The sequence below is a fragment of the Leptinotarsa decemlineata genome, unplaced genomic scaffold, assembly GCF_025532065.1.
Source record: "Leptinotarsa decemlineata unplaced genomic scaffold, Ldec_3_MD MMD2_tig00026328_RagTag_RagTag, whole genome shotgun sequence".
Lineage (NCBI taxonomy): Eukaryota > Metazoa > Arthropoda > Insecta > Coleoptera > Chrysomelidae > Leptinotarsa > Leptinotarsa decemlineata.
In genome coordinates, this window is record NW_027412688.1 from 21,940,345 (window position 1) to 21,967,499 (window position 27,155).

At 35.8% G+C, this 27,155-nt stretch overlaps 1 protein-coding gene across 4 annotated transcripts in view; it reads left to right on the plus strand.

Annotated features, from left to right (window-relative positions):
• Positions 1-27,155, plus strand: part of Fur2 (furin-like protease 2) — a 1,328,139-nt gene that overhangs the window by 991,172 nt on the left and 309,812 nt on the right. The window lies entirely within an intron of this gene.

Consider the following 27,155-nt stretch of genomic DNA (forward strand, 5'->3'; position numbering starts at 1 on the left):
GATGATAAAATGTTTATGGTTTAAAGGACCAATTATGAAAACAACTTTGCTCATTTTATTAGTAATTTTATTCAAAAAACAAAGAAATGTTATTGGAGGAACAATATGGATATAACAAATTGAAAAATATTGAATGATCATATTGTTATATAAAATAACTCATTGACGCATTGTTTATTCCCTCTTCTGCATACACAAAGAAATTTTTAGTGGAAAAATGTTTTGAAAGCAGAAGATATTAATAAATTACATTAATAATTATTCTCACAAGTGAGTATTTGACTACCGACTGGTTAATATTTATATTGCAAGATGCAAAATTGACTATTCTGTTACGTTTTCCCGTATGTTTAACAATAATCAACTACATTTTATATTCAAATATACATTGTTGTTTGTATCGCACATTGACAGTACAACACAAACACTTCAGACTAACACTCAGATGTCTACCGCTTTTTTAGGTCACTCCATACCGCACCTTTCAACTATACTTCTTTCGATCTGCCTGTTGATAGTGTTTATAAATCGTAATGAACGTCTCTGTAAGACGATAGGGAAGTCGTTGAGAGACTCTCGAAGCGACGCGACATCTAGAACGATCTCAAAGCGCAACTCGAGTTGAGCGCGACCTTGGCCAAGTCACAATCGATTGACGACCAGCGGCGGCCGGCCGTAATTTTTTTCAGGGAAAAATTTACTACAATATCATTTTTTTCGGTTGAGGAACAGAAGATCGTACCCATACCTTGGCTGCACTTGATCTGAAGTTGGCCTGGCAGCTGTGTTCTCAAGTCGACTTGGCAACAGCTGCACTACTTTTCACTTTTTTCTGAAGGAGCCTCGTTTTTATCGAATAAGAACCAGGATAATTTCTCACAAGGCTGCGTGAGTCTGATCTAATAATAGCGTCAGATGTATCACGATAGTATATCGTATCTATTTGATACAATTTTCCTGAGCTGTGTCGTTTTATCTAATATTTTTCCTGGAAGCACGAACAGTGGTTTGTTTTAATTTTATCATACAATATGATAAAAATCAAATAAAAAGTTCAGTTAATGAATTGTTATTATTTTCTATTACTTGAAAGCCATCTGACTTGTTTATTTTCCCCAAGTATCCGACAAACACGGCATCGGCTTATTGAGCTGCTTTCCTCCCATCTTTTTTGTGACATTCATTCTAAATCTGTTTCCTGTACTAGTTTGTACGAATTCCCTGAATATATGCTATATTATAATGGACATGATTAGGGTGGTCCATAAATTGTTCGCCTTCTGTTATCCAGTGCCTCACATTCCCATGGAATTTGACGAGCTATCTCTGTCCCTTTGTTGCTTTGCCTGCAGTCAAGTTCTCTGACCCTATTTTGTTCAGGTGTCCTCTGAATTGACAGTGTCCAGTGAGTAGCCCTGTAATTGTACAGAGCCGATTCGTGCTTTGTTGAAGCAGTTGGACTCCTCTTTTCCATTATATTTATTGTTTACGGGGAATATGATGAAGTTTTAAGAAGACCATGTGCTGAATTTGACATTCAAAATCTGCAGAAACAAAAGCCACTACCATTTGCTGTGTTCATAAAATAACGCGTGAATTCATCATCGTCTGAATGAATAATATTATTGAACATTGTCGAAATGGGTTAATTTTTCATTTTCGTTTATCGTATTTAGAATAACTCAATATACTGCTTGACTTCTGATTAATGATTTCAAATGAAACACATATCTTGCTGACATATTCCAAAAATGTACTTCAATAATGAATTTCGAAAATCAAACGTAACTATAAATTCTATGAAATAACACGTGACAAAAAACCTGATGGAAATTATTTATCTCAATCATTCCTAAGGACACCTCAGAGAGGTAATTACAGGTGAAAGTGAAACCTACAAGCTAGTCACCACATCACAACACTGCACACTAAACTCAATTGAAAAATCTCAACATATACAGTCAATGATTTGAAATCCGGGCTTTCTCACTGATATTGAAGAAATGTACACTTCAACTTTGATTGAGCTAATCACATTTTTGCATCATTCTATTGAGATTACTTGAATGTCGGTCACTAGAGAATATAGAATTGACTTGAAATCTTGAAGTAATATTTGTTTCACGAGAGTGAATGAATTTTATAATTTTTGTATTCGTTATTATTAATCATACAGGAAATAAATATAATATCATGTGTATCTCTTATGTCACTCAGTCTTTCCATTTTGAAAGTATTCTCATAAACTACACCTTACGATTTGATATTCACAAACTTTATTTTCGAAAATATATCACATAGATTACGACATGTTTCTTTTGGACCTGTTCGATATATAAGGTTATTACCACGGTCAGTAGGGGAAATCCATATACGAGTACACCAGCATACTTCAAATTTGGTGTTACAAGTGCATTATGAAGCCTAACAACTGTATTTTCGAGAAGTTTCAAGAAAATTTTATAACAAAATCAAGGACCCTGAACGCTTTGGTAGTAACCATCTGATAGTCTCCGTTGAAATAGTTTATAACACCTAATCATTTATCTGGTATGTGCTCTTAATGTTATCATTTCCACTGAATCATTCTACAACCCCATTCAAATCATTCAAATTCAATTCACTCATCCATGGCAACCATTTGTTGAAAAACCATTCGCAACTAACAAAACTGTAAAATTTTTCATTGAGCCTGGTAGACTATCAATGAACTATGATATGAAATTACGTCATTGTGCAGATACTGCGTATACTACTAAAAACAAACAAGAGAAAATACTCGGTCAATATTCAAAGTATTCCCCTTTGACCACTAGGGCGATGAGTTTGTAATTGAAAAGCTGTGCATACAAAACTAATTTCGTTCGACATATGACGTCATCTGACCCAGACGACGATGTTCATATTCGTTCAGCTGTTTTAAGTACATACTTCAATCTTTTTTTTTCAGATGAAGACATTTTCAAAAAACAATTTGATTTTAATAAACCATCTACTGCCCGCGACTTCATCCCATATTTTCTAAGAGCAAAATGTTTTCATATATTTGATTGTGTTTGATTTGATAGAAAATCGTTTCACAAATTATAACTATAGTTAATGAAAGATTCAGCCAAATCAGGAGAGTAAATGTTTGACGTGATTTTTCAATAATGAACCGATTGGAATATATCAAATAATTAATGTCAAACTTATCACAATAGATTAGTGGAAACCGCATCAAAATCGGTTGTGTCATTTTCGGGATTAGCGCACGCAAACTCACAGACAAATGGAATAAACAGACAGCAATCAGTTATATATTTATCATATGTATTATTGAAATTATAAATTTTATAAAGTTGAAATATAAAATGAACTCTTCATAAATGATTTACCAAACATTTCAATAATTAAGTTTCGTATAGTTGTTTCCCGTGATCAAGTGTTTTCCTAGATTTTTCAACTACAAAAAGTTCCCCTCCATTTGTCTGTCAATTGAAGGAGGATCGTTTTACAAACTATAAATATGATGAAAGTTTTGATAAAAGATTCTGCCAAAACAACTCTACTGTATTTTTAGAGATTTTTTTCCAACAAATTTTCGACGTAACTCTTCAAAGTGTTACAAGCCAAATGAAAAACAAATTTAAAAACCTTGTAGTTCTGGTGTTCTTGCCTGCTTTATACTGAATAGAATCAACTTGTGATGTACTCTTTGGAACCTTTGGTGTAGTAGTGAATATTACTGGAGGTTTTTCCCAACACCAAACCGTTATTTCAACACCTCGACACGTGTTTCGATCACTTGGTGATCAAACTCAATTTGATCGTCCTCTTGAAAATGATCACTCGGTTTGATCTTCCTCTTCAAGAGAAAGATCAATCTGAGATTGAGTTTCGATCACTTGGTGTCGAGGTGTTGAAATAACGGTTTGGTGTTGGGAAAAAACTCCTGTAATATTCATTGAATAGAATCAAGTGGTAATACATACCTGGAATGAGCATTGCAAGATACCCTGTATATTCAGTTAGCATGTATAAAAATAAAAATTGAACTTCATTATGATCTTTACGAAAGGACTGTGGAGAAATTCAATACCCATCGTCAAATAACAGTAAAGAAACAGAACAAAATTAAGAACTCAAAAATTAAAATATTCCTGAACTAGAATGTTTTGGAATATGAGCAGCACTCCTACATGCAACTACTTTCAATCTTTTCACAATTATTGTGGGAATAAAAAACTAATTAATACAGTTTATTGTATGATTCTCACTATATAGGGTTTTACAAAAACCGCGACACGTATTTCGCTATACAATAGTTTCCTCAAGCATAGGAGGTAATGCTTGAGTTTATGTTTTTTAATCATTTGAGCGCTACTAAATCTTTAGAGCAAGTGACCAAAGCGAAGACCTAGTTGGCTATCTATTGATCATAAAAAGGATTTTGTAGAGCATTTCTAATGAAGTATCATGACGATGAGCTATTGAGTGTTTTTCCCAAGAGGCTCTGTGACAGATACACTGTTCTTTAGATGAGAGAATTCTTGAAATTTGTATTAAGTTGGATCTTGAAGCGGTGAGCAGTTGTAGTTCAGCGCGTACTTCTGAGATGGACCACTATCGGTGGGATCAAACGAGCTAACTCAATGAGACCTTTCCCGTGAGAGTATCTATAGTAGTGAATCAATTTCGTTCTTTTCTGTGCACAAAACTCTGCATGAAGTTCCGCTGTTCAAGCGATATAAAGACTTGTGGCTGATATAGTCGAGGATTTTGAGGCGGGTCAACATACGGTGGTGTCTTGTGTGTGACTTGAGCAAGGCCTTCGACTGCGTTTCTCTTACAATACTTTAAGACAAACTGAAATTATACGGTATACGCGGTACTGCATGAAAATTATTCGAATCGTACTTGAATGGTAGGAGACAAGCTGTTCTTATAGACAATAGCTATTCTGAAATCGAGAACATTAATTTTGGGGTATCTCAAGGTTCTCTTCTTGGTCCACTTTTATTCATTGTCTTTATCAATGACATATTCAATTACCTCATGGAAGAAACTTCACGTCATTTTTTAAGAAAAGCTGAAACATGATTCGTTTCTAATTGCTTGAAACTCAATAAAAACAACACTCAAAATATTGTTTTTTCAACCAAAAATACGATTGCCAACAATTCAGAAGTTAAACTACTTGGAATTGTTATGGATGAAAAATTATAGCGGTCACCGCATATTGAGCACCTAAGTAAAAAATTATACTCAACTTTCTTCATATTACGGAAACTGAGAAGATTTGCTTACCTGGCAGTTTTAGAAACAGCCAGCCTACTTTGGCTTATTTCACTCAAACATTAATTACGGTGTAACTCTACGGGAAAACGCTGTAGACTCTGTGAGAATTTTTAGACTCCAAAAATGAGCTTTAAGAATAATATTCAAAGCCAAATATAGTGACAGTTGTCGCCCTATATTCAAAAACTTAGAAATACTCACCTTACCGTGTATTTACATCCTCAATTTTTTGCTGGATATTCATAGAAATAAAAAAAAAAACTTCAAAAAATAATTCATATCACGATTATACCACAAAAAATTGTAACTTGCTTCGATCAGCTAGACATCGTTTATTGACTCCTAAAAGCAATACATTAGACGTGAAGTTATATGATAAATTGCCAGTGCATATTAAGGAACTACCTACCTTGCACAGTGTGAGTTCATGGGAAACTACTGTAACGAATCTGAAGCCGACCCTGACCCGTACGCCGGCCGAATCATAAAACAAACACATGATATTACCGCGAAAAAATATAGTCGGGAATCTCCGGAAAAACTTTGGTATCAAACCGACTACAGATTTCTAGAAAGGGCCGTTACCGATATAAGCACGTCTTCTCGACCCAAGAGGGCAGTTCTAAAAGTGAATCGAGCGGCTAAACAAGAAATTCAAATATTGGAAATGAATTAAGCGGTAGTTGCTGAGTGTTGTAAATAAATTCGTTAGTTTTTGGTGAAATTTTGTTGGAAATGAATTTGTTCGAAACAGTTAATTCATTAATTTGTTACAAGTGGTGATCAGAAGTGGATTTCTAAAATATATCTGTGAGCGCATGGTGCACAATCTTTGTATTGCGGGAAAACTGACTATGAGACTTATTTGTTCACGCAGAGATACTGCTGATTCGTTGTGTTTCGCGAAGTGGACAGTTCCGGACTACGGAAATATAAACTGATAGACCTTTCTCGCGAAAAATGGACTTGTGAAAGTAAATAAGTATTTAGGAGTCGATTAAAATGAGTGGACATATACAGTTTTGTGGAAAATAGGCAAAATTTGTTCGAGGAAAGTGCGCCTAACGGACTTGAAAGTCGCCGAATTGAAGCAAGAATTGAAGGAAAGGGAGCTAGATTGTTCTAGAAAAAAATCAGTACTCCGGAAGAGACTGTGGGATAACTTGACTGATTCAGAAGAAGATCACGAAACATATTCATTAGAAGTTTCTGGGGGTGGATTTGAGTTCAATAATGAGAAAACTCGATGAACTTCAACAAAATTTTGTAAGTCTTGAAGAGAAGCTCCGTGATAATTCGAAAAGTTTGTAAGATAAATTTCTAAAGAACTCGAAAAGTTCAAATGATAAATTTCTAGAGAATTCGAAAAGTTTGGAAGATAAATTTCCAGAGAATTCAAATAGCTTGAAGTAAGAACTTCTGAAAAATGCAGAAGGCTTAAAGAAAGGACAGGAAGAAAATGAACACGGGAGTAGAGGAAATCAAAGGCGGAGTTCAGGTAGAAATCAGCAAGATGAAAGGAACAATTGGCAATTATTAAAACCAAATCGTAAATTCTGCCTACACCACAGAAACTGTTACCGAAAACTCAATTCCGGAACTAAGTTTCAACATGGAAGAACTTCAAAAGGCAATGAAAGATGTCAAATTCAGTTCTGAACCAGAAAAGCTCTTCATAAAGCCGCCCAGTTCGATGGAAAAACTCCTTGGGCAAATTACCGCCAACAATTGGAAGCTACGGACAGAGCAAAGCAAATGGATGGAATGCAGGAGAAAAGGCGGTAGCATTAACACTGGCCTTGCGTGAAAAAGCAACGAATATTTTGCAAACCCTCACGGCCCAAGAACAGAAAGTCTATGACCAACTTGCATCTTGAGCTACGGTTCACAGCTGAAGAACCGGTGCCAGAAATCAGGAGAATCTCTTCAGGAATTTCAAGCTGACGTTGATCGATTAGTTCGTCTGGCATATCCTGCTACACCGTAATGGAGCGGTTAGCAGTTTATATATTCTTGGACGGACTTCGCGACCAAGAAACGAGGCAGGCCTTGACACTAGCTCATCCCAAACATCTCGTGGATGCACTGGCGAGCGCTCTGAATTTTGAGGCTGCGAAACAATCCTGCAAGAGCCAAGGCAAAGTTCGAACTATTAAGGAAGATGGACAGGTGCCTTCTGATATTGAGGCCAACATTAGAAAGATAATGAAGGAAGTATTGCCTGAGAGAAAACCAATAAGATGCTGGAACTGTGGGGAAATTAGGCATGTGCTTAGCAAATGTCCAGCATTGAAAGAATCAACACTAAATCAGGAAAACTAGAGGTGGTCGATGAGAAGAGGCAATCGTCGGCCTGTACCCAGCAACAGCCCATAAAAAATGCATATGTTGCCATTTTCCAACGACGACCGTATCAACAACGAGCCTTGCAACATGCTGCTAGATACAGGTGCGACGAGAACCATTCTTGGGCCAACCTTTGCTAAAAGACCGGCAATAATTGAACCGTGACCTAGAAAAAAGGAACAATGCTGGGGCACTGTTCGTCCATTTTCTCTGTGATAGCCAAGCCAACAACTTGCTAAAGAGTTGGAGAAGGTGATGAACGACATTTTCTCTAAGGACATACCACCAACGCACCGATCAAAAATGAGGGAGTTCGTCAAGAAGTGACAGGAAATCTTCGATATTGGAGAAGGAAAAAGCGGCAGAAGGAATGTGGTTCAGCATAGAATCGACACTGAGAATTGCCGATCAATCAGGCAATCAGCCAAAAGACTCCCTCTTGCCAATAAAGAAGAGGCAGACAAGATAGTCAGCGATATAGGAAAAGAAGGAGTCATCGAACCTTCCGATAGCCCCTGGTATTCCCCAGTCGTATTAGTGAAGAATAAGGATGGCACGACAAGGTTCTGCGTGGATTAGCGCCAACTAAATAACGTGAAGAAGAAAGACAGCTACTCTCTTCCAAGAATCGACGATACCTCAGACACGCTAGCCGGCACCACAATTTTCTCGACTTTGGATTTGAAAAGTGGATATTGGCAAGTCGAATTGGCTCCAGAAGATAGAGAAAAGACAGCTCTCACCATCGGCTCAGGATTGTGGCAGTTCTCGATTATGCCATTCGGGTTTTGTAATACTCCAGCGACCTTCGAGAGATTGATGAAGACGGTTCTCAAAGGGCTGTCGTGGAATACGTGTCTAGTGCAACACGACGATATAATCGTGGTCGGAAAATTGTTCGACCATCACTTGAAAAATCTGGAGCAGATATTCATGCGCCTGAGAAGTTCTGGTTTGAAACTTAGTCCCAAGAAACGCCTTCTGTACCAGAAAGAAGTCTGTTATCTTGGCCACGTTGTCTCTGGGGAAAAAGTGGCGGTAGAGGAACAAAAGATCAAAGCAGTTAAGGATTGGCCCATTTCAAAAGACATACATCAATTTCGGAGCTTCCTTGGTTTGTGCACCTACTACCGCAGATATGTGCTGAGGTTTGCTAACATCGCCAACACATTGACCCTACTCACAGAAGGACAGATCCAGTTCCAGTGTTCCGAGGAATGCCAAGACTCTTTCAAGAAGTTGGAAAGAGCTTTAATCAATGCTCCTATTTGGAGCTGTCCCCTACCGGACGGAAAATTCATTTTAGATACGGAAGCCAGCAATGTGGGACTTGGAGCAATACATTCTCAGATCCAGGAGGGACAAGAGAAAGTTATTGGCTACTTCAGCAAAATGCTCAGTAAACCAGAGTGCAATTATCTTGTCACAAGTTGAGAGCTGATGGCCGTTGTTGAAATTGTCGAGCATTTCTACAAATACGTGTATGGAAGAAGATTTCTGTTGAGAACGGATTATGCAGCTCTCAAATGGCTTCTGCACCTCAAAAATCCTGAGGGCCAAGTAGCACGCTGGATCGATAGACTTCAAGAGTTCAACTTCGAAATAAAACATCGAGATGGGACTATCCATAAAAACTCTGATGCCCTGCCACGGAGACCATGCCCCGATGACTGCTCACACTGCCAATGAGCAGAAGACAAGGAAGCAGCTATTTGTAGAACTGCAGCTGAAGACGACAACTGGGAGGACAATAAGATCAGGGAAGACCAAGTAAAGACCCAGATCTTGATTTAGTTATCGGATGGAGGAAAATTAATCAAAGATCATCGTGGCGAAAGGTGGCAGATTAAGTCCTACTGGACCCAAAAAACTCCCTTATATTGGAAAATGGGGTTCTGAAGCGGGTGTTGGAGTCTGAAGACGGTAGAGAAGAATGGTGCTAGACAGTGGTACCCAGGAACGGATTACGGGAGGTGTTCAAAGAAATCCATGATGCAGTCACTGGAGGACATCTGGGGGAAACGAAGACCTTTCTGAAAGTGAGATAACGGTTTTACTGTTCTGTAAAGTGTTCGGAAGTTGACCGACCTTACTCGATCCGCTCCCTACTATATACGTATAAACTGATGTTTGTTGCGTGTTCGGAAGTAGACTGTCCTTACACGCTCTGCTTTATACTATATAAATATTGTTGTTGGTTTTTACCTGACTTTTTCTTCTTGATTAACCTCTTCTTTCCGTAAAGTTTTCAAACGTTAAATCTAAAGTTCTCACGGATAGGAATTTGCTGAACTGGTTTCAAGGTTTTGATCCGTGTACTGTGCTATTATCTTCAATCTCACGACGTTTCGATAAAATTATATTTGTCATCTTCTGGCGATTTCTGTTCAGTGTTCGGAAGTTGACCGACCTTACTCGATCCGCTCCCTACTGAAAAGGTAAACTAATGTTTGTTGCGAGTTCTGAAGTAGACTGTGCTTACACGATCTGTTTCCTGCTATATAAATATTGTTATTGGTTCTTAACTGAGTTCTTTTTCTTGATTTACCCCTACTTCCCGAAAAGGTTTGAAATGTTAAATCTGAAGTTGTCACAGGATAGGAATATGCTGAACTGGTTTCCGAGTTTTGATCCATGTACTGTACTATTACCCTCAATATCACGACGTTTCGAATCAAACATAATGACATTCATCGAACATTTCAGTTGTCAATATCATCAATCTGATATCGATTCAACAAGAAATTGAAAGTCCATATAATATACATATAAACCGTAACATCAATCAACTTTTCTAGAATATTTTGGAACAGTAAATGTATTTATGACAGCCAACTTTGTATCTTGGATATTTATGTAACACCGTTTTCATTTGGTGAAATGAAAATTTATAGCCTTCGACCTGATTTCTTTTTATGGCTTCATCTTTTTATTTCCGTTGTAAAAGAAGTATTATGAGATCTGTTCGGATTCATCATGTAGCATTCTTTTAGGAGGAATTGATATAATAATGAGTTTTTCTATGAAATGAAAGTTGAATTGAATCGAGGAAACAAAATGTTTTGAATAAGTCGAACCCGCTCACTACAATTATGACTTTTGTGCGTGATCATTATCGCTTCAGTTGTTTCTTGTGGATGACATATTTCAAAATTTTGTCGTTTCCTTTGACAAATTATCAACGATTTGCTGAATACCATCCATCAACAATCACTGAAAATCATTCACATTCATTATTCATGCATCTGCAGAATTCAGATAAGAAAGTAATGAAGTATGAATGAATGATGAAAGTGTACAATATGAAAGAATTATTCTTTGGCAGAAATTCAACTGACTGAATTATACAGGGTGTAACAAGTACGTTAAAATATTCAAGTGACGTATTGCTGAGACAATTTTAAGAAAAAAAGTCTATATGAGCTGCCCGAAAATGCTTCGTTTCGGAGATACGGGGTGTTGAAATTGAATTTTTTTGTTCGCTTTTTGAAAATAACTTTCAAAAAATAAGTTATTTGCACGAAATTCGATACTCTGGATTTTTTTGACGTGGGAAATCATAATTTCGTATTAATTTTCATGTAACATCTAGAAGGCGCTGCGTACGCTGTCATTATTTATTTCAAAAAACCTAATTCTCACACCTTTTCCAAGTAAATAAAGTACACCTCCTCAACAACGCTGGAGGTGATCGTTTTCGAGATATTTACAATTTTCTATATCGATGCATATTATTTTATAGCCAAATTTGATTTCAATAATTTTTATCACTCTAGTAGGCTATGACAGTTTGTTTATAAAAATAGAAGTTCGCTGTCACATTTCAACTATTAATTGACAAATTCACAGTTCGGTGTTTTTAAAGTGATTTTTTGGTACCATGCCCAACTTTACGAATGCTGAAAAGGCTGATATGGTTTTTGCATACGGCTTGGCTGACGGAAATTCAAGCGAGGCCAGACGCATCTATCAGGAAAAGTATCCCCACCGCGTGACTCCTTGTGCAGCGACATTTGCGAATCTTTTCCGGCGACTTTCCAAATCTGGATGCTTTGAAACAAATTCTGCAGTAGGACGGCCACAGACTACAAGAACTGTAGAGTTGGAGGAGGGGGTTTTCCAAGAAATCAGTGAACAAGTACAAGAAAAATTAGTGAAACTTCAAATGTGAGTCACATGACAGTTTACAAAATTTTAAAGAAACAGCAATTATATCTTTATCATTTTCAGCGTGTCCAAGCACTTACGCTACGTGATTTCTAACCACGTATCGAATTTGCTCAATGGCTTCAAAGAAAAGTCGAACAACATCCGCAAATTTTATCGAAAATTATCTTCACAGATGAGGCTAATTTTTCAAGAAATGGTATCATGAACTTCCATAACAACCAAATCTGGGCCGAAGATAACCCACATGCGATAACGCAAACTCATTTCCAAGATCGATTCTCTTTTAATGTATGGGAAGGTATTTAATTGGGCCCTATTTTCTCCCCTCACGTTTGAATGGAGATGATTACCTACATTTTTTGGAATACGAGATTCCCCAACTTATGGAAGATGTTCCCATTGGTCTTCGAATTCACTCTTGGTTTATGCAAGATGGAGCTCCTGCTTCATTGATAGCAAGAAAGTTTTTAGACGTAGCATATCCCCAACGGTGAATAGGAAGAGGAGGCACTGAGCATTTGCACCCGAGGTCACCGGACCTCAATCCCGTCGATTTTTTCTTTTAGGGACACCTAAAATCACTAGTTTATGCTAGCCCTATTGAAAACGAGTAAATGTTGAGGGCTTGCTGCGAAACGATAAGAAACACTCCGGGCATTTTTCAACGGGTGCAGAATTCTTTGATGAGGAGACAAGAAGCTTGTATTACTGTTGGGGGTCGTCACTTTGAACAATTGTTGTAATAGTTGTTTCGTTCAATTTTTATATGTTTATTTTCCTAATAAATAACATAGTACTTCTACGAATTGTTTTTTTCACAAACTCCGAAATGTAGCACTTTCTAATTGAACAATTAAACCTGATCATTTCTTTTAATTTGAATTGAATAAGCAGTTCGATAATGCCCAGTTTATAAGAAGTCTGTACGGGTATACCTACTGCGTATAAAATTTGATTAAAATAACTAAAATTGCAAAAAACTTATGACAAAAACCTACCATGTTTTGAGAAATTTCAACAATCTGTATTTCGAAAACGAATCATTTCTCGTTAAACATTTTATAGAAAATTGTAAATATCTCGAAAACGATCACCTCCAGCGTTGTTGAGGAGGTGTACCTTTTTCACTTGGAAAAGGTGTGGGAATTAGGTTTTTTCATGAAAAGTACCAAAAGTTTTCTGGCAAGAAAGTTAGGGCAATTTGAAATAAATAATGACAGCGTACGCAGCGCCCTCTAGATGTTACATGAAAATTAATGAGAAATTATGATTTCTCACGTCGAAAAACTCCAGGTATCGAATTTCTTGCAAATAACTTATTTTTTGCAAGAGTTATTTTCAAAAAGCGAACAAAAAATTCAACTTCATGACCCCGTATTTCATATATACTTTTTTTCTTAAAATTGTCTCAGGAATACGTCACTTGAATATTTTAACGTACTTATGTTACACCTTTATGTTACGTGTGATATATCAATAAGTATGCAACAATTGGATTTTTTTTGTTCGTTACAGAATTGACAATTGAATACCACCAAGTCAAACACCGACCAGGGCTTGTCCGCTGTGAAAATACTGTCCACTGGGAAAATAATTAATTCAACAAAAAAGTAGCCCTACTTTCGAAAACACAACAAAGTGTCAGAATGAGATTCAGAAATAGAAATTTTATATTTGGAAATATTTTACCATTACTTTTGTATGATATATGTTTTCAGTATTTTGATTTATACATATTCTAATGGGGCAAGGTTTGATTTAGGTTTATTTCATCGATATGAAGTTTCACGAATATAAAATGCCAATACAAAACCTTCAGGAAAAAATTTAAGGACATTTTTAGGCAACGTTGATGAAATTCAATGGACAGAAACTCTTGAAATATTTAGAAAGCCATATTATCGAACTACAGATTGTTTAAGCGTTCAATTGTTCATTCCATAACTCTGTTCCAATAGTTTTGTTAAAATGTGTTCTTCAATATATTCAAAGCGTCTTTATGAAAATTTGAAATGCAAATTTTATTTGAATTGAAAGGAAAGAGAAAGGATTTCTTTTTGGGAAAAAAGCTTCCTGGCTTTTACTTCTCCATCTACTTGTGTAATTCAATATTTATACCATGGGTACCGAAAACCCAAACGTTCATTTCATAAATATCTCCCAAGTGAAATGAAAATATCATGAATCTATCTTGAAGTAGAAGCAAGCTAATGATAATAAGTCAACAAAGATTTCGATTCCATGAAGTTTCAATTAAAAATCCTTTTCAATTAGTACAATAATACCGACTCACAAATTTCTGCTATAGGCTTTTCAAAGGAAATTTGGTGGGGTAATCATTATTGAGAAAATAATTAAACCTAGAAATATGCTGGAGTTTTCTTTGAGTTGAATTTATACAAAGCATTTGATTACCATTCTGCTCGTCCTGCTTCCATTCTTCTGCAAGTACTCTTCTGTATTGAAATCATTGAATACGCAATTAATTTTCTGATGTTCCAATAGAATATGCATTTTCCTTGTGTATTGTTTCTGCTGTAACAAATTCCTAAGCTGTTGGCGTTACATTCTCTTGTGAAATACTGAACCAAATGGAGCATTTAATTTGCTAGTTTGAATAAATTTAAAATATCTCTCAGATCTTCATCCCATTTTGTGCATTGTTAATTAAAAACTTGATGTGCTGTAGACAATAGAATTTCCTGAGAACAACGTAATTAGAATGAAGTATTCAAATTCAATAGTACGATTTACATGTATATTTATTTTCTATGACATGAATGTAACTAGAATTCAATAAATAAACTTTTCAACTTAATAAAATTGCAGCAATCACATTTTTTTGATGAAATCGTAAATATTGATTAAAAAAAATCAAATTCGAGTTTTTTTCAATTTTTTGCATTTTCTGAGAACATTTACTATATTAAGGTATATTTTTCACACCATCAGAAGGTAGAGATCTCAACGAACAAATAGCACACCGACTTTTTGAAAAATGCTGATATTTTGACACGAGAATTTTCGATAGAAAATTTGGGTGCTTTTTTTATATAATAAGGTGGAAAAATGAATATTTTAAATCAAATAAATTACAGTGTATTCGGGACATGAAAAGGTGAGTTTTCACCAAATTTCGTAGAAACTTTTTTTTGATAAAGATGAAAATAAATAACCATAAACTCATTTATTTGAATTTTTCACACAAATTTTGAGGTTATGTGAAAAAATTGTGAGTACAAAAGTTGTCGATCTTTTCATCACCAACAACTTTGCTTTCCAACTTTTTTCCATTGGACTTGTAATTTTTCCGGGAATCGAGATAAACTATATTTTACCCTTATAAACTCACCCGCTCCCACTTCCCAAACTCAGATCGCCCGTAATTAATTTTTCCTTCAATTTTTATCATATTCCCCTCCTTTCCTGATGAGTTCAATCCTACTGTTATTTTTTTAGTTTCAAAAATTATCGGCCCTGGTCTATTGGAGAAATGCGCATTGAGAAGACAGTTGCAGTTTTGATGTTTGGGAACAATGCACATATAGCGAATTACTTTTGACGGTAATGAATCAATCTGGCATAGGATTAAAACCAAAAAAATGCATTATTGACCAGAATAAAACGGCGTGGCACATCGAAATTGTTAAGAGTGTAGGGCGAATTCAAATTTATTGAATTTTTCAACTATATTTCAGTGTATCAGATTCTCGTTTCATAACTTTGATATGGGTAATATTACTATTCGAGTCATAATTACTGCACTTTTCGATCAATATTCAAGAAGAATGGAGTTTTTAATTCAAATTTTTTTCTACTAGGGTCGCAGCACACAAGGCGTAGCCAGAAAACAATTTCGATGTGGGTTTGGTTTGCTGGAGCAGTAGAAAAATATGAAATATAAAAATAACGAAAGAAAGAAAATTGTTTTTCATGATCATATATATTTATAAGAAAACTATTAAAGAAATATTAACATCTTTTTACAAAATCATATTTAGTTTTGTAGCTTTTTTTGTAGCAAACAAATCAATTACCCTCCTCAGTGTTGATGTCAATTCTACGGTGGATTGACAATAACGCCATACCGTTTAGTCGTTCCTGGCTTGTGGAGTTTTGAGACGTTTCAGTTTTGCCAAGGACTTGATAGAATTTCTAACGGATTTCATAATTCTAATAATATCTTCATCTGTAGAGTGGTGAGGGTAGGCCCACAGCAGTTAGGCCACATGCGACCATCCTCTTAAGGAATTGTCCTTCTAGGTCATCTTAGATCCTGTCCTTTCCAGGAGAATGGGCAGGTCCGTTGTTCGTGTCATCATGGCTTAAAACAGGTTGAAGCCTGGCTCCCTTACCCTTTCGACTGATATTAGTCAGGGAGACAAATGGGTCAACACTGATTTATGGGATAGCGGCATGAATGTCCTCAGACATCAGTACTGCCCTTCACGTGGACACCTACCTGGGTGGGGTGTTTGGATGAAGATATTGTTCATCTTTTAACGAAGGACATGAGGACCTCACTCGACAGAGTGTCTGGGCTATCTATATCGGGAGGAGTCGTCTACAGCATACTCCATAGCTTTCCTAACTAACGGATTATTGTGGGTTTCTGCGCAATCAAAGACTTGCCGATTCCTCGACTAAATGGACTGATTGATGAAAGGCAGCTGCAAATCTATGCGTACGAACCACGGAGCATTTACTATCATCCGTGATAACTGATTTTGCAATCCCTCCAGAATGAAGATATTAGACGGAGCCGCTTGTCTCCCTTCCAGAGATCCCAACTTTTCTGGCTGGAGAAGATTTCAATATTCCCATGGTTATCGCCTGAGTCTTGTTCGGGTTCACTCGGATCTTCCATTCGAGGTACCAGCGCTCGAAATCGTCCAATGCACGTTGCATGTAGATTACACTAAGCTCTCGACCCATGGAAGATGAGAAGAGAGCCGTGTCATCTGCGTACAGAGTAATCTTCACACGCTCAGACTTCGGGAGGTCACTGGTGTGACTGGTGTGGGAGTGAGTTCAGCGTAGGGGAGAGCACGGCCTCCTGCGGCACTCCAGCGAGGATCTCTTTGTTGTCCTCTACTCTAACCTGAAATGTTCAGTCATTCAGGAAAGACCCAATCCACCGGATCAGGCCCCGAAGCAGGTCGAACGCGATTAGTTTATGCAGAAGGCCTTTGTGCAATACATTAAGCAGGTCACTAGGAGACATATCCTTTATATCAGCAGGGGTAGGCCAAGACTCGCCGAACACATACTCTCTCATTGACGATAACTCCTGACACTCGCATAGGACATGTCTGACAGTTTCATCTTCCTGATAACACATCCTACATAGAGGTGTGTCTACTAGCCCCATATTATGGAGGTGTTTTTTTAGTTGACAGTGGCCAGTCAGAAATCCTAATGTCAATCGTAGATTTTTCCTGGTCATCGCAAGATATGTCTTCGGCGCTAGCTTCCCGGGGTCGCCCAGGGTGATCCTGGCAAGATTGCATCCTTTGATTTCATCCCATCTCTTCAGGCTGTTCTAGGCTAATAGGGCTCGTCTGCTATCAGTGCAGATTGTTATTTTTTTGCCATAAATCCTTTTCCTGGTTATTTCTTTTGTGGTAATTGAGATACCAGCCAGTTCTGTTTGAACCACGCTGCTATTTTTCCCATTCCCCACTTAATCCTTAGGCTTAGTGATCTGGAGTACACTCCATATCCTGAGCCTTCTTTGGTTTTTGAGCCATCTGTATATATGCGTATTTCATTTGTAGCATCTGACTATGTGTTCTGTTTTATTTGTATTTTGTAGGGTTTATTAAACACAAACCTGGGTACAATTGCATCACTGATTGCCTGCAGCAGAGGTTGCGCAGTAAGCGCTTCTCGCCATAGGCTCAGCCTCAATTGACCCATTCCTACTTCAAAGTTTACATCAGCCGTGTGCAATTGTAACATAACCATGAACGCAACCTCCTTAACGTACAGGTCCAGAGGAGACAGACCAGTAATTAATTCCATTGCTGCGGTTGGTGTTATTCTCATGCTCCTGTGATGTTCAAACAATCCATACGTTGTATTGGATATAATTTTTGGATGGCCGTTGTTTGTAGAACTTCAGGGGGGATCAATCCCCCTTTATCCACCCCTGGCTACGGCCTTAGCTGTACGAACTCCCCGAAGATTGGGGCACTGGGCTCGCAATACCCTAAAGACGTCACTGCCGACATTTCATGCGACTTTTGAGAAAACTAAAATGAAGGACCATACGAGATCATAGCTTATTACCTCTCAATACCCAATTATACCTGAGTTAATTTCATTTCGAATGTTTCAATTACCACCTATTCCTATCTTTCTGAATCTCAAGGAGTTTTTGCTACTTGAGAGTATCGTCCAACTCGTCCATTCACTCGTTTATGCAGATTCTTTATTGTTTGTTTGTCTTTGTCTGTCTTTGTTGTCTCATTCTTATGGACATTATTTGGATAAATTGGTTAAGTCTTTCGCAGCCGAGATTTTCATTGTTACGATCCTCATTCGAGTTTGAAGGCCGTCGTGGTTTGGGACTGTATCCCAACGTTTCGCCAGCACGAGTGGTTGGTTTCTTCAGAAGTTTATTCATCTTGATGGTTCACCGATGAACAGTTCCAAACCACGACGGCCTTCAAACCCGAATGTAGATCGTAATAACCAATTATTTGGATAATTCCTGAATTGCTTGCCTCTGTATCTATGTACCTTCATAGCAGACTTCCAAAACATAAACTATAATATGATGAAATTCTCGAGAAGAAGAAATACATCATTGAAATTGTTCGCTATCAATTATTTCCCCATACTATTCAGTTGGGAATATTTTATATAATTTTTACCGAAATAACTCATTATATATGACGCAAAGACTACCAAATAATGAGAAACAAATCAACTGAAGAAATGAAAATAATTGGGACAGCCGAACCATTAAATTATACACGAAATATTGGTTTCGTAAATGAGGAAATAACAAAAGTAATCGAACCGTGAACACACTCAAGAGAAATAGGAAATAATGGGAGGAATTTTTCCAACCTATCTTTTTTCACTGAATACCGGAGGTATTAATAAAAAACTTTTTTCTGGTATCGAAAATGCCGAAAAGAGATCATTATCACTGGAGTTTTATTCCAACACCAAACCGTTATTTTCAACACCTCGACACGTGTTCCAATCACCAAGTGATCATTTTGAGAGGAAAATTGAACTAAATATACAAACAATGTTGTTCTTATTCATACAATAGATACCTCTGCTGGTTACCTGCGTCTCAAGTGTCTTAAATCGATTTTACAATGTTGCCTCATCCACTAGACCTAAATAAATTTCACAATGTTGCCTTATCTAGTAGTCAGGTAAATCTCATGAATAAAATATTATTTGAACTAGCTATACAGGGCTTTTCATGATGAGGGTTAATTAGCCGTTTCTGACAAACTGTTCAACGGATCAACCTGAAAATTTCACAGTATGCATAAATCAATATGACCTACACGCCTAAAATATTTCAGACGAAGCTGCGTTGTCGCTTCTACTATAAAGTAACGGCTTCTTTGATTTTTCAAATGGAACACCCCGTATATAATATTATATTATGATTCATTATCACTTTGTCAACAAATTCATATACTATTTCCCTATACCTATCTATTACCGTTTAGAAGATATAAATTAATTTCGATATTTTTTTAGCAAACATGAACTTTTATATATGCTGATAATCTTGAACTCTCTTGCATTAAAAACGATCAAATTTGAAATGGAGTGGAGTGATACTATGGGGATCTTCACTCCGAGTCATATTTTCATTTGCCTCATACAGGGTCTTCAAAAAATGCAGATACTTTGATCTCATGAAAAAATGAGTGGAACTCAATTTTTTCAAATGGAACACCTTGTATATATCCACATTTTTGAGCTCTACATCCAATTTTAGAATAACTTTGTTCAAATAATACTATTTCTATTTTGAACCGTTTTCGAGATATTAACACCAAACCATTATTTCAATACCTTGTCACGTGTTTCGATCACCAAAGGAAAAACTACAGTAATATTCATTACTACACCAAAGGTTCCAAACAGTCTATGACAAGTATCGTTATCTATAATATTATTATGTTTACTTATTTCTACACTCATAGGCATCTAGATGCCTGCTGTTGTTAACTTGTCTGACTAATCTCAATGAACTAAAGCCTATGAAATGGTTTTGTTATGAAATATGATGGGCGATTGCTGATTTTTCTGGTCGTCCATATTTTAAGTGTGCTTAGTGTTCCATTCAAGATCTTCCAGTCTGTCCATAATATTTTGCATCCCAGTCCCTACATTCAATTTAGTAAGCTCCAGACTTTTTCGAATTCTCAACTTTGTCCTTCATAAGGTCTTCGTCTATTAGTGGCATAGAAGTGAGATATATTTATCTTTGTTTTCGTCTGAACCTCAAGATTTTGTTCATTCTCAACCTAAACTTTTTCTTCCTTATAATATCATCTACAATGCCCCTCGAGGAACCGTTACTAACTGCTATTTCCTTTTGTAAGCCTCTTATGTGTGAGAGGAAATGTCAAAAGACGATGCAGTACAAAATTTAACCCTGCACGTTTGTGCTGTCCACAGTGAAGTCAACTGCCAGGAATATACCTGAAAGTGCTTGTTTCTTTCCTAAAAGGACAAAGTCAACAATTTGGAAAAGTCTAGAATTTACGAAATTGAATGTAAGGACTGCGATGAATTAAGGACAGACTGAATGATCTAATAAAATAAGAAATAAGGAACACTTTTAGCACACCTAAAATATGGAAGACGAGAATAATCGGCAGTCGCCCATCATATTTTGCAACAAAACAATTTTCTGCACTTCAGTTCATTAAGATAAGTTAACAACAACAGGCATGTAGATGCCTATGAGAGTGTAGAAATAAGTAAACATAATAATATCATGAAAAACGCTAGTGGATCAATTCCTGATACTACACAATATAGCTTGTTGAAATAATTTGAAAGATCCAAAGATTGAAAGATTTACCTGACTATTAGATAACGCAACATTGTAAAATGGATTTAGATCTGTCTAGTGGATAAGGTAACATTGTAAAATTAATTAAAGACAATTGAGAGGCAGGTACCTAGCAGAGGTATCTATGGTATGAATAAGGATATATTCTATGTATATTTAGTTTCATCTTCCTTTTGAAGATGATCATTTGGTGATCGAAACACTTGTCGAGGTTTGGTGTTGGGATATAACTTCAGTAATAGTTATTACTACACCAATGGTTCCAAACAGTGCATCACAAGTAGAAAAGAAAATAGTTAAAGCTGTTATTCTATGGCGATATAAGGTAATGAAATCGAAAATAAACTGGTATCATAAGAAGTATATGCAGATCCAAAGATTATTTGCCAATCAATGTAAACAAATAATAATAATAATAATAATATAATAATAATGAGTTTATTCACCATAATGATCACAACAAAATATTATAAAATAGGGGTGAACAAACAAAGGCATCACAAAAGAAACATTTTCGAAAAAGATGTTTCTTGTGCGTGATATCGCCTAGTATAACATGAATTAATGAATGAATAATATACAATACATAGATAAATACACGAATATCGTAAAAACATGAATAAATACACAATACATAAATAAATATCATAAATATCATAAAAACATGAATAAATACACAATACATGAATAAATACACAATACATAAATAAATACACAATACATAAATAAATCCACAATATATAGATGAATAAACGAATAAAATGAATAAATAACTTGACAATATATATACATATATACACATACATATATACATATATATACATATATACACACACATGCACATATACCCATATACACATACATACGCACACACATACATCCACATACACATATGACAATGAATAATATAATATAATATAATATATAATTAACCGGGAGTCGATTATGTTGATTTTGATACAAAAAGTAGGAGGCATGATTTAGGTAAACTCAGACCGACTGTAAGCATTATTTATCTAACAATTCGGTTATCACATTTCTCGGGTTGCTATTTATGAAGCATTTCAGTTGTTTTTTGAACATATTAGTGCTCTTCAGAGATTTAATCTCTTCCGGAATGTGATTATAGCATTTTGGTGCAAGGTAAGAAAACGATCTTTGTGTTGTTGTTTTAGTCATAGAAGGAAGTTTGTAATAGTTTTTAATTCGTGTGTTATAGTTATGAGCAGGGAGTTGGTTGGAGTGTTTTAAAGTATGATATTTAATACTTGTGATGAAGAAGTATAACTGCCTCAGGTTTAAGATCTGTGATTCAGAATAAAGTTTGTCAGAAGGATATCTGAGGTTTTTAGAGTAAATCAGCCTTATGAATCTCCTCTGTATCACTTCTAATTGGTTTATGTGCGTCCTCAAAGCTCCACCCCATGCTAGAATCCCGTAGCGTAGATGGCTTTCTACTAATGCATGGTATAACATTCTCATCAGGCCCACAGGTATGTTTTCTTTGAGTTTTCTGAATTTGAATAGAATGGTTCTTAGTTTCTTTAATACGTATGCCGTGTGAAGATCCCATTTTAAGCGATAGTCAATGATGATTCCCAAGTATTTGATTTTTTTTACAGGTAGTATGACAAATTTTTCAGTGGCGCTTTCTATTTTCAATTCTTGGAAATCGGGAAGTCCAGGTGAGCTGCAGCTAAACGGTAAATAATAAGTCTTGTCTGTGTTGATTGTAAGTAGTTTGTGCTCGAACCATTTTTTTATAATTTCGAAATCGTGTTCAGTTTCAAGTTTCAGGTTCTCCCACTTATCAGATTTATAAAATATAGCTGTGTCGTCAGCAAATCCAATTATATCCCCGGAGCATCTTGATGAGAACAATCCATTGATATATATATTAAATAGTATAGGCCTTAGGACTGTACCTTGCGGTACTCCATAGTCAATCGGCTTTGCGTCACTGAGTACACCATCAACATTTACTGACTGAGTTCTATTATTTAGATAGCTCTTGAAGAGCTGCAAGCAGATTCCTCTGACACCAATATCTTCCAGTGACTGCAGAAGGAGACGGTGACTTACAGTGTCGAAAGCTTTCGACAAGTCTACAAATATACATAGACAAGGGCGACTCTCATTGAGGGCTTCTGTTATTTTTGTTGTTAAAGCAATTATTGCGTCTTCAGTAGATGTCTTCTGTCTGAAGCCAAATTGATGTTCTGATAAAATTTTATATTTGTTGAGGAAAGAGACTAATCTGTTTTTAATTATTTTTTCAAATATTTTCGAAAGGTGGGTTATTAAAGATATGGGACGATAATTACTTATTTCTTGAGTATCTCCTTTTTTATGTACGGGAATTACTACTGAACTCTTAAATGCTGACGGAAATATACCTTGTTCAATGCATTTGTTCACAATATGCTTCAAAGGGTCAATAATATGATAACATATAATTTTAATTGTTTCAGCTCTGAGATTGTCGGTACCAACTGCCTTTTTATTTTTCAGTTCTCCTATTATGATCTGGAGTTCAGCTGAGTCTACCGGAGTGAAGACTAACGAGTTGGACATAGTTATTCGTCCAAAGACAAAATTTGGATCTTTTTTGATTTTGTTGGCCATTTTCCTTCCCATACCTGAAAATGTGGAATTGAATTCGTTGGCTATATCTCTTCTGTCAACACCCGCCCACTTTCGTCAAAAATGGAGTCAATATATTTGTGTGTTTTTTCAGTTTTACTAATTTCTTGTACTACTTCCCATAATTTTTTTGTATTATGATTGTTTTGTTCTATTCGATCTTTATAATATTTTGATTTAGTTTTTTTTATGATAGTGTTCAGTCTATTTCTATACATTTTGAATTCAATTCTGAGTTCAGTATCATCAGGTTGTCTTAGGAGAGCTTTTTTCATTTTATTTTTTTTGTTTATAGAGTTCAATAAACCATCAGTAACCCAAGGTGCAATTTTTTTATGTCTCCTATTGAATTTTCTTTCCTCAGTACATGCATTCACCGAATCAGAAATAATATCAATAAATATATTTGTCGCAAAATCTGCATCATTAGAAGAGAATACCGGGTCCCAGTTTATACTTTTGAACGTATCGTAGATTTTTTTTTGATTAATGTACTTGATGATTTTAGTTTGTTTGTTGTTATTACGAGTTTCATTTTCTAACATAATTTGAAGAATAGTTGTACTACATTGATTAATTGCATATCAGGATTCAAAAAATCAAATCGAGATATGTTTCAGTATAGTATTTGAAGATTTGTTAAATTTTTTATTTATTTTTTTTTTTAATTTTGATTTATATCTGCAATGTCAAAAGCTGTGCTTGGTGATTGAAGTATCCCACATACATAATTCATGAGTCGTTTCATGAAGACAAAATAATTAGTATTTTCTGCAACCTCCGAATGATATCTTCACTATGGACTTTAAAAACTTTAGTTTGGATTCAAAAAACTTTCATTATTGAATGTTCATTTATTTGTTTTGAATGTGAATTTATTTGATTTGTAATACATTCCTGTAATTATCTAGCAGCGAACTGTTTAGAAATTCCGAAACTATTCATTTTGAAACAGTTAGGTATTCAACTGCTTTCAGGGTTAGTAAAAATGTTAAGCTGTATTTTTAGACCTGGCAAAGGCGTTTGATACCGTCGAATATAACATATTCTATCTGAGTGATTGAGTGGTCTGAATGCTACTTCCACATTGTTTTTTCTGAAGATATATCCTCAGGTCAAACAACCAGAAATCAAGAAATGGGTAACGCTAACATTTTGGAAAAAGAACAGAAATAATCGCAGGTTTCTTCAGAAAATACAATGTGGACCACATGCCAGGTTATCTCATTCCTTTTCAGACCACATGCCAGGTTATCTCATTTCCTTTTCAATGCCAATGATAAGGTCGACAAGTTGGAAAAATCTGGAATTCATAAGCTCAAGTGTCCGGAGTGTAATAGTGTTTATGTGGGACAATGCGGCCGAAATTTCCAAAAACGGTATGCTGAACATGAAAGGCCCTTAAGACTAGGAAAAAATGATTCGACGTTTTCAAACCATTCCGTGGCATGCAACCACAAGTTTCCAAATTCAAACGATACGGAAATTCTGCACTATGCAAGGAAGGGATGCGAACTCAATTATTTAGAATTCTTCGAAATTCACAAGCATAACCCTTGCGGGTGCAACCTGTTAAATAATCAAATCGATTTAATTTACTCTCCGGTTTTCATATTGGCACATCCGCATTGTGAACTGTAAATTCAGGTACTCAATCAAGTCAAGTACCTCTATTTCTATTAGTACCTACAGGGATGGTATATATTGGCGAAGGTAATGAATCAGTGTTAGTTTATTGTATAAATTTGAGAATGTCCATATAGGACGAAACTGCAGTAACGTTAGTTACAAATAAAATGGGTGAAAAACATAGATATTTTCATTTCTCCTTTTATTATGATCTCCTATTTCGTAGTAACTAACGGCTACATCCATCAATTTATTCTTATAGCGATCCAGTGTCTGTTACCAGGGGTGTACCACAGGGAACTGACAAGGCCCCATACTATTTTTACTGTATATCAATAATATTTTCAACATTAAAAATTTCGAATCTCAATCTAGACAAAACGAAGTTCATAACTTTCTCCTCTACAAAAAAAGAATCAACCAAAACCAACAATACTTCCTATTCACAAATCAACTTGCTCAGAGAACTCTAATTGCTCTTTTCCAGAAATGAATAAAATAGAATCAACTAAGTACTTGGGTATCATGATTGATCAATCACTACGCTGGAACGATCATGTAAAATATATAGTGAAAAGACTTTGAGAGCTTATTTATAAATTTTATCAACTCCGAAATATTCTGAGAAGAGACGTTATGTTGCTGGTTTATAAAGCTTCGGCTGAGTCAATCATACGCTTTTTACACAATTTATCAGAAATTCGTCACTTACTATCGTCCTAAACTATACAATCAGCTACCTAAACATTTAAAAAATACCAGTAGCAAGAAAAAACTCAAAAAAGTATAAGAAAAGCAGATATAATAATCGTATCAATATATTTTACCCTAAGATGCATCAATTCACAATTGAACTTAACGAATAAACTATCACCCGTTTTCCGATCTGAATATAAACAACTAAATGAATAACAATGCTCTCGCCTGGTTGGCTGGAGTTGACTGACTAATTCCCATCCAATATCTGGGTCCCCGCGTTTTTTCGGGTACCGCGTTTTTTTCCACCCATGTCGCTAGTGGTTTCTTACAAAAGAAATAAAACTATTCATTAAAAACCATTACAATTTACTGAAAACGACTGAATCGGAAACCTCCATCAGTCTCTACATATGTCTCTACTCAAACTGTTTTCTAAAACTAAGTTACTTTTTTAGTTAGATAGTATTAGTACATTGGTATACCTTTATCTTTTCATGTACAGGTAAAATTTAGCAGCCTGGTGGGCACAATACAAGCTTACCTTAGATGACCTCAGATTTCTAGGAATGAATATTCTACATCTATATCGTTTACTTAATATTTATTTATATTAACTTTGTAATACTGATATCGACCTGAATAAACATCTATCTGTCTATCTATTTATCTAATACATCTGATTGGATTGATTCATATATATGGACCTCCAACTGAACAGCGTCCAACATTTTTAACTGCGATTAATGTACATTGTACTTTCAACGTAATCCTCCGTCCAAATACCAATCCCGACGATCAATCTTGTATGATTTCGGATATAACCGTGTTTGAGTAAAACAAACACGAACGTATATTCTCAAAATGAAAATGTAAATGTATCTCGGTCTGGTTGTAAAACAAAGTTTGCTATATCCGTGCGGATGAGCCAAATAGATTACACGAAACAATCTTCTGGGGATGCCGAACAAAGTTTAAATGAAAACGTTAACATTACATTCACTGCGTACCATAATTCGGTAAGTTATTTCTCGAATTACCGTTGTGTGTACTCGCTGAATCCATTTCGTTAGTCTGCACGTAGCGAAAGGATGTGGATTCGGCGAGGAGATGTTCATCGATGTTCACATCAATGTAATTGAATTATGGTTATTAGTTTTTTGAAGAAATTTTGCAGAAGCACTGCTACAGTAATTGAGCTATGAAAGATTATTTATGCTTCATTAATTTGTTCATACGATATAAGTCAACAAGTAATGAAAACGAAATGACACACTGAAGGAGAAAATGTTTAAGGCTTCCACAGCTGAAAGAGAATAGTAAAAAA